The sequence below is a fragment of the Nomascus leucogenys genome, chromosome 4 (assembly GCF_006542625.1).
Source record: "Nomascus leucogenys isolate Asia chromosome 4, Asia_NLE_v1, whole genome shotgun sequence".
In the NCBI taxonomy this organism is placed as follows: domain Eukaryota; kingdom Metazoa; phylum Chordata; class Mammalia; order Primates; family Hylobatidae; genus Nomascus; species Nomascus leucogenys.
Genome location: NC_044384.1, coordinates 8,243,718 through 8,253,440, shown reverse-complemented (window position 1 = coordinate 8,253,440; position 9,723 = coordinate 8,243,718). Strand labels below are relative to the sequence as shown.

Genomic DNA, 9,723 nt, shown 5'->3' with positions numbered 1-9,723 from the left:
GGTCTATCTTTAACGGACAGCAAATAGAAATCCTTCAGTGAGATCATGGCAATTTGACAATATTATTATTAAGCTCAGTAAAGGCATGTGGGGTACTTGGAAGATCAGGTTCCACAGGTGCAGCTTTCTACATCTTCTAATTCATCTGGTTCCTTAAATGATAGTGGAGAAAGCCCTTATTTGCTGGAGAAGCATTTCCAAATGAAGTTACAGGTTCTCTCTCCTTATTAAAATGTCCTGTCAATTGTGAAAACTGGGCCTTGTGTTTGTACGTTTTTTGATCTGGCTATGACACCCTGCTGACATTTGGAGCCCAGCGTGTATGGCCTTTGAGCTGGCTACAGGTTACACCTTGCGTGAACCCCTTTCAGGGGAAGAGCACACTCAAGATGAAGATCACATTGCATTGATCACAGAACTTCTGGGGAAGGTGACTCACAAGCTCACTGTGCCGGGGAAGCATTCCAAGGAATTTTTCACCAAAAATGTGACCTGAAAAACATCACAAAGCTGAAAACCTTGGGTTTTTTTGAGGTTCCACTGGAGAAGTATGAGTGTTTCTCAGGAAGAGGCAGCTGGCTTCACAGATTTCTTACTGCCCATGGTGAAGCTGATCCCTGAGAAGAGAGCCATGGCTGCCAAGTGTCTCTGGTGCCTTTGGCTCAACTCCTAAGCCCCTGCCCAGCACCAGAGCAGAGATCAAACACCAACCCGCCACCCCTCCCCTCCAAGCATTTTCCTCTTCCCTTTTCAGGGTGAAGCTCTTCCTTCAAGGGTATATATATATATATAGATATATACCTATATATGTGATATATAGGTATATATATATCTCACATATATATGATATATATGTACTTTGAAGAAAGGTATATGTAGGAAGGTACAGGACATCTTAGGTGTGTTCGGCCTTGATTGGACTCTGCCAAAGACTAGTGGACTCAAATGTGAAACTGCCTCTTGCCCTGTACCCTTGCCTTTCCATTAGGACTTCCTTGAAATTACAAGCATCCTTTTTAAGAAAAGCTATGAAGATAAGTGAGCCCATCCTTTTATTCACTGACTCTAAGAGTAAAGTTTTCTAGTGCAGATCATGTTGCCAGCAGAAGGTCAAGGAGGGGAAAGGGTGTTAATTCTTTGTACAGCATTAACAGACAGGGACATTAAACTTGCAGTTTCTAGGCTATAGTATAATTTTTAATTTATTTCAGTCTTTCTTCAAAGACCATTGTATCAGTTACAGTGTAAAGAGCTTACAGCTGCAGATGCCATTTTCTCTCTCAGCACTGTGCTATTGTGTTCCTACATGCTACTTCATTGTAGGTGCCAAACACAACAAAAAATATTTATAGTTAATATTGTTGGCTCTCATTGGTTAATTATCTTTTAAAAGCTTTAAATAACTAATGTTAATTTATTTTCAATGTACCTGTATTAAGACTGAGGTAGTTTTCATTCTTTGCGCATGTACATGTTTCCATCTTGTGTCATTTTCACTCTATCTAAAAGACTCCCCTTAATTTTTTTTTAAGTAAAAGTGTACTGGTGATGAGTTTTTTCAGCTCCAATATTTCTAAAAAAGATGTCATTTGGCTTTCTGTCTTGAAATCTGTTTTTTCCTGGTTCTGTTTGGTTGTCTCTCTCAGAAACTCTCAAGTACTAAGCTAGGGCAATTATAAGGCTGATTTTGTTAGTTTCTCTTTACTCAGTAATCTCTGCCTTGCTCTGACTGATGTCCAAGGTCTGAAAATTATTATGTAGTGTGTTTTTCCAAATTGGTTTGTTGTTTAACAAGGGAGAGTACATCCACTTCCTATTACTCCATCTTAGATACACCTGGATTCTCTCCCTCCCAGAAAGTTCTTATTTAAAAACTGGACAGCCCAGGTAACACGCTGTAAAGAGACTTGAATTCTTATTTTTTGGAGGCTTTTATTATTGTTGCCATTGTATTGCTTGTTAGTTGTTTTGGTAACTTGCTTGGAGACCAGCTGTAAGATCTGGTTCTCTCGTGATACGCAGCTGTTAATGACTTCTTCATCACAGTCAAGTTTCCCCTGGAAGGGAGAGGCAGAAATGCTGTAAAAGCCCCATCCTAGAAGCTTGGGCACACCAGGCCTTCCCCAAATTCAGGCTACATCATGAGACCTGATAGTAGCTCCCCTGCCCCACCATGAGGTTTGCACGTAATACTATGGCAGCAGTCTACTGAGTATGGAGGGGCAAGGCGTGAAAAGAGGCCCCCTCTGGGCTGTATGCACGGCCTGCTGAAAGCTGGAGTAGGAACAGAAGAAAAAGCCTCCAGTGTTGGAGGCATCACGCAAAGCAAAAGGTAGCAGAAATTATGGCAATAAAAGAACACAAATCCAGCCTCAAGCTCCCACATTAAAAGCTCCTTAGACTCAGGACCTTTAGATTATGAGACTGACATGTTGCATATTGCATTAAGGAGACAATTAATACTTCATGATCTCACTTATATGTGGAATCTAAAAGCATGCTAATCTCATTAAAGTTAACAATAGAATGAAACCAAAATAATATGCTGCGGTATGTATATTGTATTGCTTGTGTACCTGTGTATTACTATGTATATTTATTTTTAACTTGACGCATTGTATTAAACACTGTAATTAAATATACATTCAGGCATTGTGTGTGCAGTTTAGTGTATTTTAATGACACTGTGTACATTTAGTTTTAGCAAACTATTTTTCTTTTTCATCTTCATTTTGAAGTGTGCAATTAGATTCAGTTCAGATACTGCAAAAGGTTAGCAGATGTTGGGACCTGGTGAAATGGGAAATGAAGACTATGGTCCCCAGAGGTGTCAAATTAGAAATTTAAAGCACATGAAAATATATATTTTTAGTGGTATATATTTTAAAATTTATAATTTAAAAATATTTTTAATATTGTCCACAATAGCCCTGTAGTACAATGGAAGGATGTCACATGGCTTTACACAAAGATCTGAGGTTGTAACTCTCACACTAAACCTATTTGCCAATTCTTCTATGTACATAAACAAAATAATAATTAATTAATTAACAAATACAACATCAACTGTTTTCAAGTTTGCAATTGCTTTAAAATGCATTCAACAGGCCGGGTGCGGTGGCTCATGCCTGTAATCCCAGCACTTTGGGAGGCCCAGGTGGGTGGATCACGAGATCAGGAGATCAAGCCCATCCTGGCTAACACAGTGAAACCCTGTCTCTACTAAAAAAATACAAAACAATTAGTCGGGCGTGGTGGCGGGCGCCTGTAGTCCCAGCTACTCGGGAGGCTGAGGCAGGAGAATGGCGTGAACCTGGGAGGTGGAGCTTGCAGTGAGCCGAGATCGCGCCACTACACTCCAGCCTGGGTGACAGAGCAAGACTGTCTCAAAGAAAAAAAAAATGCATTCAATAGTTTTTTTTCTTATAGAGAACACACCATTAGTAGCGTTGTGGTTACTGCTGGTCTTCAATTTAGAGATGAGAAAAATGACAGGTAAAAATTTTGGCACTCTAACATACATAATCTGTGTATTAGTCATGGTTCTCTAGAGGGAAGGGACTAATATGGCAGATGTATGTATAAAGGTGAGGTTATTAAGGAGTATTGACTCACACGATCTCAAGGTGAGGTCCCACAATAGGCTGTCTACAAGCTGAGGAGCAAGGAAGCTAGCCCGAGTCCCAAAACCTCAAAAGTGGGGAAGCTGTTAGTGCAGCCTTCAGTCTGTGGCTGAAGGCCTGAGAGCCCCTGGCAAAACACTGGTGTAGGTCCAAGAGTCCAAAAGCTGAAGAAGTTGGAGTCTGATGTTCGAGGGCAGGAAGCATCTAGTTCAGGAGAAAGACGGAGGCCAGAAGACTCAGCCAGTCTAGTCTTTCCATGTTCTTCTGGCTGCTTTTATTCTGGCCGCACTGGCAGCTGATTAGATGGTGCCCACCCAGACTGAGGATGGGTCTGCCTCTCCCACCCCACTAACTCAAATGTTCATCTCCTTTATCAACGTCCTCACAGACACACGCAGGAACAATACTTTGCATCCTTGAATCCAATCAAGTTGACACTCAATATTAACCATCACAATCTATGACAGTCTTTGTTCAATTAAAATTTACTTTGGTAAATTAATTGTAAATGAGCTTTAGCAGACACAGGGAACACATTTTCTTCATATTGTTAAACAAATAAGGTATAATTCACACCAAAATATTTCTAAACTAACCTGGCAGAAAAGCTTTGTCATAGACATTCTTCTCCTTACCCGTTTCCTTTATAGAATTCTGTTTCACTTTCTCCTTTCCACAGAAATTATTTCAGAATAAAACTGAAAAAAATCTCTGTCTTTTTTTAGTTGAATGTAAACTAATTCATTTTAAAGAGATTTTAGGACTGTTTTTGAACTAACATGCTGAGTAGCTTTGCATCTTTTATTGACACATTGCAGCAGAAAAGTCGTCCATTTTAATCTGTGTTGATTTATTCATTATTGTGGATTTATTCTAAAGTGATTCACTAACACTTAGCAAACTTTAATTCTCGACTCATTATATCTTGGGAGGAGTTATATATGCTTCATCACTCTTAGCTTCCTAGTCCTACAACATCTTTGAATTACATTCTCACTTCTTTATAATGTATAATCAGATGAACTTCTGAGCATTCTTCAAAATACTACAAAGTATGTAAGACGAAGCATTTTCATTTTGGTGAGGAAAACTATCAAATTCATTTTTTCTTTTTCTTTGCACCTTTTAAAAATTAAGGACCAATGTACTTAAATGTATGTTCTTTAAGGTTGAAATAAAGGAAAATGTTCTCAAAGGTAAAATGTATAGCTTTCATTGAGGCAAACATTTTTAGCAAGTTTAACAGCAAACAAAAATTAAATGTGGCAAAAAACAAAGTACATCACTGATATATGCAAGTGAGAATGACACTGAAAATGTTGAATATTTCTTCTTTTTTTCTTTCTTTTTTTTTTCCCCCACACTGAGTCTCACTCTGTCCCCAGGCTGGAGTGCAATGGCAGGATCTCAATCTCAGCTCACTGCAACCTCCACCTCCCAGCTTCAAGCAATTCTCCTGCTTCAGCCTCCTGAGTAGCTGTGACAATAGGGACGCACCATCAAGCCCAGCTTTTTTTTTTTTTTTTTTTTTTTTTTTTTTTTGGATTTTCAGTAGAGACAGGGTTTCAGCATGTTGGTCAGGCTGGTCTCAAACTCCTGATCACAAGTGATCTGACCACCTCGGCCTTCCAAATTGCTGGGATTACAAACGTAAGCCACCATGCCTGGCCGAAAATGCTGGATAAATATCCATATTCTGCATGAAAATGTGTGATAAACTTCTAGTACCTAATTTATTTTCCCAAGATGCAACATCTATACTATGAAAAATACTCATTATGGCATGGGAAATTTAAGTGGCAGCTACGATCTAATCTGAATACTGTTTTAAACTTTTCTCATGGGGATTTCAAGATTACCAATTACCTATAGTTTTATTTACTCAAAGTTTTATTTTAAAATTTGTTTTAAAACACATTTAAATTTTATTTTAAAAGCTTTTTTAACTTTTCAATTTATTTTTAATTGACAATATTTGTCAATTAAAATATAGTATTATGTTGCAGTAAGATTTGATTGAATTTGATTTTTTGTTACATTTTGATTTTTTGTTTACCATAAATAAATGACTTTAAAAATTCAATTAACTTTATTTTTACACTGTATTTTTCAGCCCATAAAATACAAATCAAATTTTGAAATAAAAAGAATATTAGAATTTTATAAATGTTTATAGGCTAATAACTTGACACACTTTAGATCTCAGGGTACTAATGGCCGATAAACTTGAAATGTGATTTACATCATTATATGGCAAACTCAGTGATATACATAGGTATGTAGTTTTAAATAATATTTTGTTAAATTAAAGAAGTATCTTAAAATGACTTCTTTTCATTTGGAAAATATAGCCTTTATCTTATTCAACAAGGGAATACTAAATCGTTTTTTGTTTGTTTGTTTGTTTGTTTTTTTGAGACGGAGTCTCGCTCTCTCACCCAGGCTGGAGTGCAGTGGCGCGATCTCGGCTCACTGCAAGCTCTGCCTCCTGGGTTCACGCCATTCTCCTGCCTCAGCCTCTCCGAGTAGCTGGGACTACAGGCGCCCGCCACCACGCCCGGCTAAGTTTTTGTATTTTTAGTAGAGACGGGGTTTCACCGTGGTCTCGATCTCCTGACCTCGTGATCCACCCGCCTCGGCCTCCCAAAGTGCTGGGATTACAAGCGTGAGCCACCGCGCCCGGCGGGAATACTAAATTGTTAAACTTTATATCTAGAAGTGACATAACCCTTTATTTTGTTAATGGAGGAACTGAAATCAAGGAGTTCATCATTTATCTAATATTCTTCCTAGATTATGTAGCACTGTGAGATCTTAACGTACAGATCTAATTGCCATTTGATTATGATGTTTCTTTTATTATAAGTTGAGATAAAGCAGATCATATTCATCTGCATAAATATCGAATTTCGTACCAGCTTCCTTAAACCTAGTAAACTGTAATAAATGATCTAATCAATTACTCCATAAAGGGTAGGTAATGTTTTTCTCCTTTTATTATAGAAAATATAATATTCGACAATTTATATATTTCATATAAAGCATTGACTTATGGGCTAATTCATTAAATTAACATAGTTGATTATAAACTCTAACGTATAACATTTCAAACTATTGTGTCATGTTACTTACTAATATAAAATCCCCTACTAACAGCATATATTTCTTTATCAACTAATTATCCTCTATAAAGCACTTTTTGTATTTTTTAAATAACAGCACAAGTCAGCATGTGACCTTTTCTAGAAACGATTGAAACTGCCTAACAATGCTCTGGATACCGCTTCTTTGATGGTTCTTGAAAAAGTCTTTCATTTAAAATTTATTTGTCTCCTTGCTCACATCCTGTAAACTTTCTTACAATGAAAACCACAAAATGTCATCTGTAATTGATTATTAACCATTCTTGAATTCATTTATTGGTTCCAAATATGCATCTCTCCTATATTCTGTGCTGTCTTATATAATTGTTTTGATTATTGTGAATAAACAATAGTGATAGTACACTCGGTTATTGTTGATGCTTCAAAAGTCAAGCCCGGGTGATTCATCACTCCTAGTTAAAAATATTGGATGATCTACAAACCTGTGAAAATCATAAGTGAATAAATTTATCAATAAATAATCCAAATGCCACATGCTGATAAAACTTCTCACCATGAATGATTTAGCAAAAAGTATGTTTGGATATACATAAGAAAATAATCAAAATATTTTAATTATTTAACTTAATTATTAATTTAAGTAATTAGCCATTTTGGAACAACCCTTTAATTTTTATCATACAATTTTTAGAAGTATAAATAATTCATTTTATAAGAAAAGCAAAAATTGAGCAAAAAAACCTTGAAAAATAGGATACATTATATCAATGGCAATGGATGATTACAAAATCAAATTTTCTTAGATTATACATACATTATTGTTCTATGAATTAAAATTTATTTGGGGTTTGATAATACAGTATAACATTCTGTAATTGAAATTATAATGTACATGTAGAAATAAATTTCAGAATAATTAGAAAATATACAATAGACGAATATAGCATACTTTAATATAAACTGTAATGAAGTAATTGTTTCTTTTGATCACATTTAATTTTTTATTTTTCCTCTTAAATGTTTACAAGCAAGTGTCTCATCAATCTTTATATCGTACTGTATTGTTAAAAAGTCTTTCTTAAATCATCTGGATAAAATTAACATTCAGGAATTATGCCAAGCTAGCTTTTTATTAAATATTAAAGGTAAATGATTTTGTTCATGGTAAGAACAGTGTCAGTAAGTGTTTTGCAGACTCAATCATTCTATGCCACTAAAAACAACAGTTAAATAGTGTTTAATGAAAAACTGTCTCTCTGTTTTATATAATCACTCTCAGTACTTGAAAAATACTGTCTCCTTATCCGCGTGACCCTCTGTACACAGGAGCAGGTCTTCAATGGCACCAGAGGGGCATACTCCCATTACTTAAACCTTTTAAACTGCAACCACCTCATCATTTCTCCAGATTCCAGGAGGTGTGTGTCTTCATGGGTGTTTCTGGCTGAGAATTCTGCCTTCACCATTATACTTAATATTACTTGTATCTCATTTATTATGAACATCTCTTCCCATCTCTTTGACTTATACCTACTTGAATGTAGAACTTAAACTCGTTTTTATATTCTCCCACACAGGCTAACAACAGCAACGAGTAGATAACAGCCTTAACTGATACCAAGGATTAAATATCCCCACCCTTAAAACACTCAAGTCAATCAAATGTGTGATTTTTTTTTTTTCTATTGGCTGCTTCAGAGCCACAGTAAAAGTATTCCTGCCACATTATTTTGCACAGCAATTGAGCTAATTCTATTAACTACCTCTACATTCAAGTTACAGAATTACCTGATTCTGTACCCTAAGTCAGAAATAGCTCTGTTAAAAGAAAAGGCACCCCTGGGTGCTAGGTGCTCTCTTGCAAAATCACTAGTAATTCTTTTTTCTTCTTAACATGTTCTCCTGTTTCTTGTGGGGAATCAACAGTTTCTAAGTGTGTGATTTTGCATTAAGATTTGACTTAAAGTAGGGAAAATAGGGTCCTTGTTCAGTGTGTCAATTGTCTTTCATTTCTTCCTGGATCCACTGTACAACTTTGCTTTCTCCTAAGTGAGAGCCTTACGGTCCCATTGGAGAATTGTTTCTGTCTACAGAGTGATGTGTGGATAAAGAGAGAGTTGTTTGTCTTGTCTCTTCATCATCATCACCTCACTCAGATTATACATACGTATAATATTGTCACAGGATCCTCAGGGTGTCGCTTTGCCAGCCAGAAACCTCTGTGGCCAGCATCACCGCTGCTGGGGTATTACTCACACCTGCTGGGGTCATTCTGCCCACTCAGCCTGACAGGCTGAACTCAGCTTGAGCTATTGGCATGCATCCCACACCTGTCAAGGGCAAGCCAGGCAAGGAGTAGTGAGGGGTGTGTGGGCGAGTGAGCATGGGGCCTGGCCACTGCTCACAGCCAGGAGCACCAGCTGCCATGGGATGGGCAGCTCCAAGCACTAGCACAGGCACCAGCTCCGTGAGAGGCTGTGGCTGGAGCAAGGGTGCTGCAAGCGGCTTCTGGTGCGGGCACCAGGGAACACTGTGGTGCCCAAAAGCTCAGAGATGCTAGGAACTACAGAGCCCCAAAGAAGGTGTTACAGCATATCACAGCCCAGGCTTGGGGAGCCCTGAGGTCTGGGTCACCACAAGGGCAACAGCTCTTCTCTCCTTCTCACCGTCAGCGGTGTGGCAAGCAGTGGGGCATGTTTTGGCCTGTTTTTGTTACAGCTCTTTCAATCCTGCTTCCCCACTCCAGCCTGTAGTTCCTGGGCTGGCCTGGCCCCACCGCCGCTTCCCGTTGTGTGACACGGTCACTTGGTGCCGGTGGAGGGCACAAGAGCTATAGTGTTACAGCAGCTCTGGCTTGGGGAATCTTGAGGTCTGGGCCCCCGCAGGGTTCCCACCCTTCACTTTCACAGTCTGGCAGCATGTCACCATCTGCAGCTCAGCAAGCCAGGAATGTGTTACAGGTCCTTTCACTCCTGTCATTCTGTGGGTCTCAAGTT

The 9,723-nt window shown here is 38.1% G+C and overlaps 1 pseudogene; it reads left to right on the top strand.

The window, feature by feature from the left end:
• Positions 1-322: 322 nt before the first annotated feature.
• On the top strand, positions 323-673 carry LOC101178082 (annotated as a pseudogene).
• The last annotated feature ends 9,050 nt before the right edge of the window (positions 674-9,723 follow it).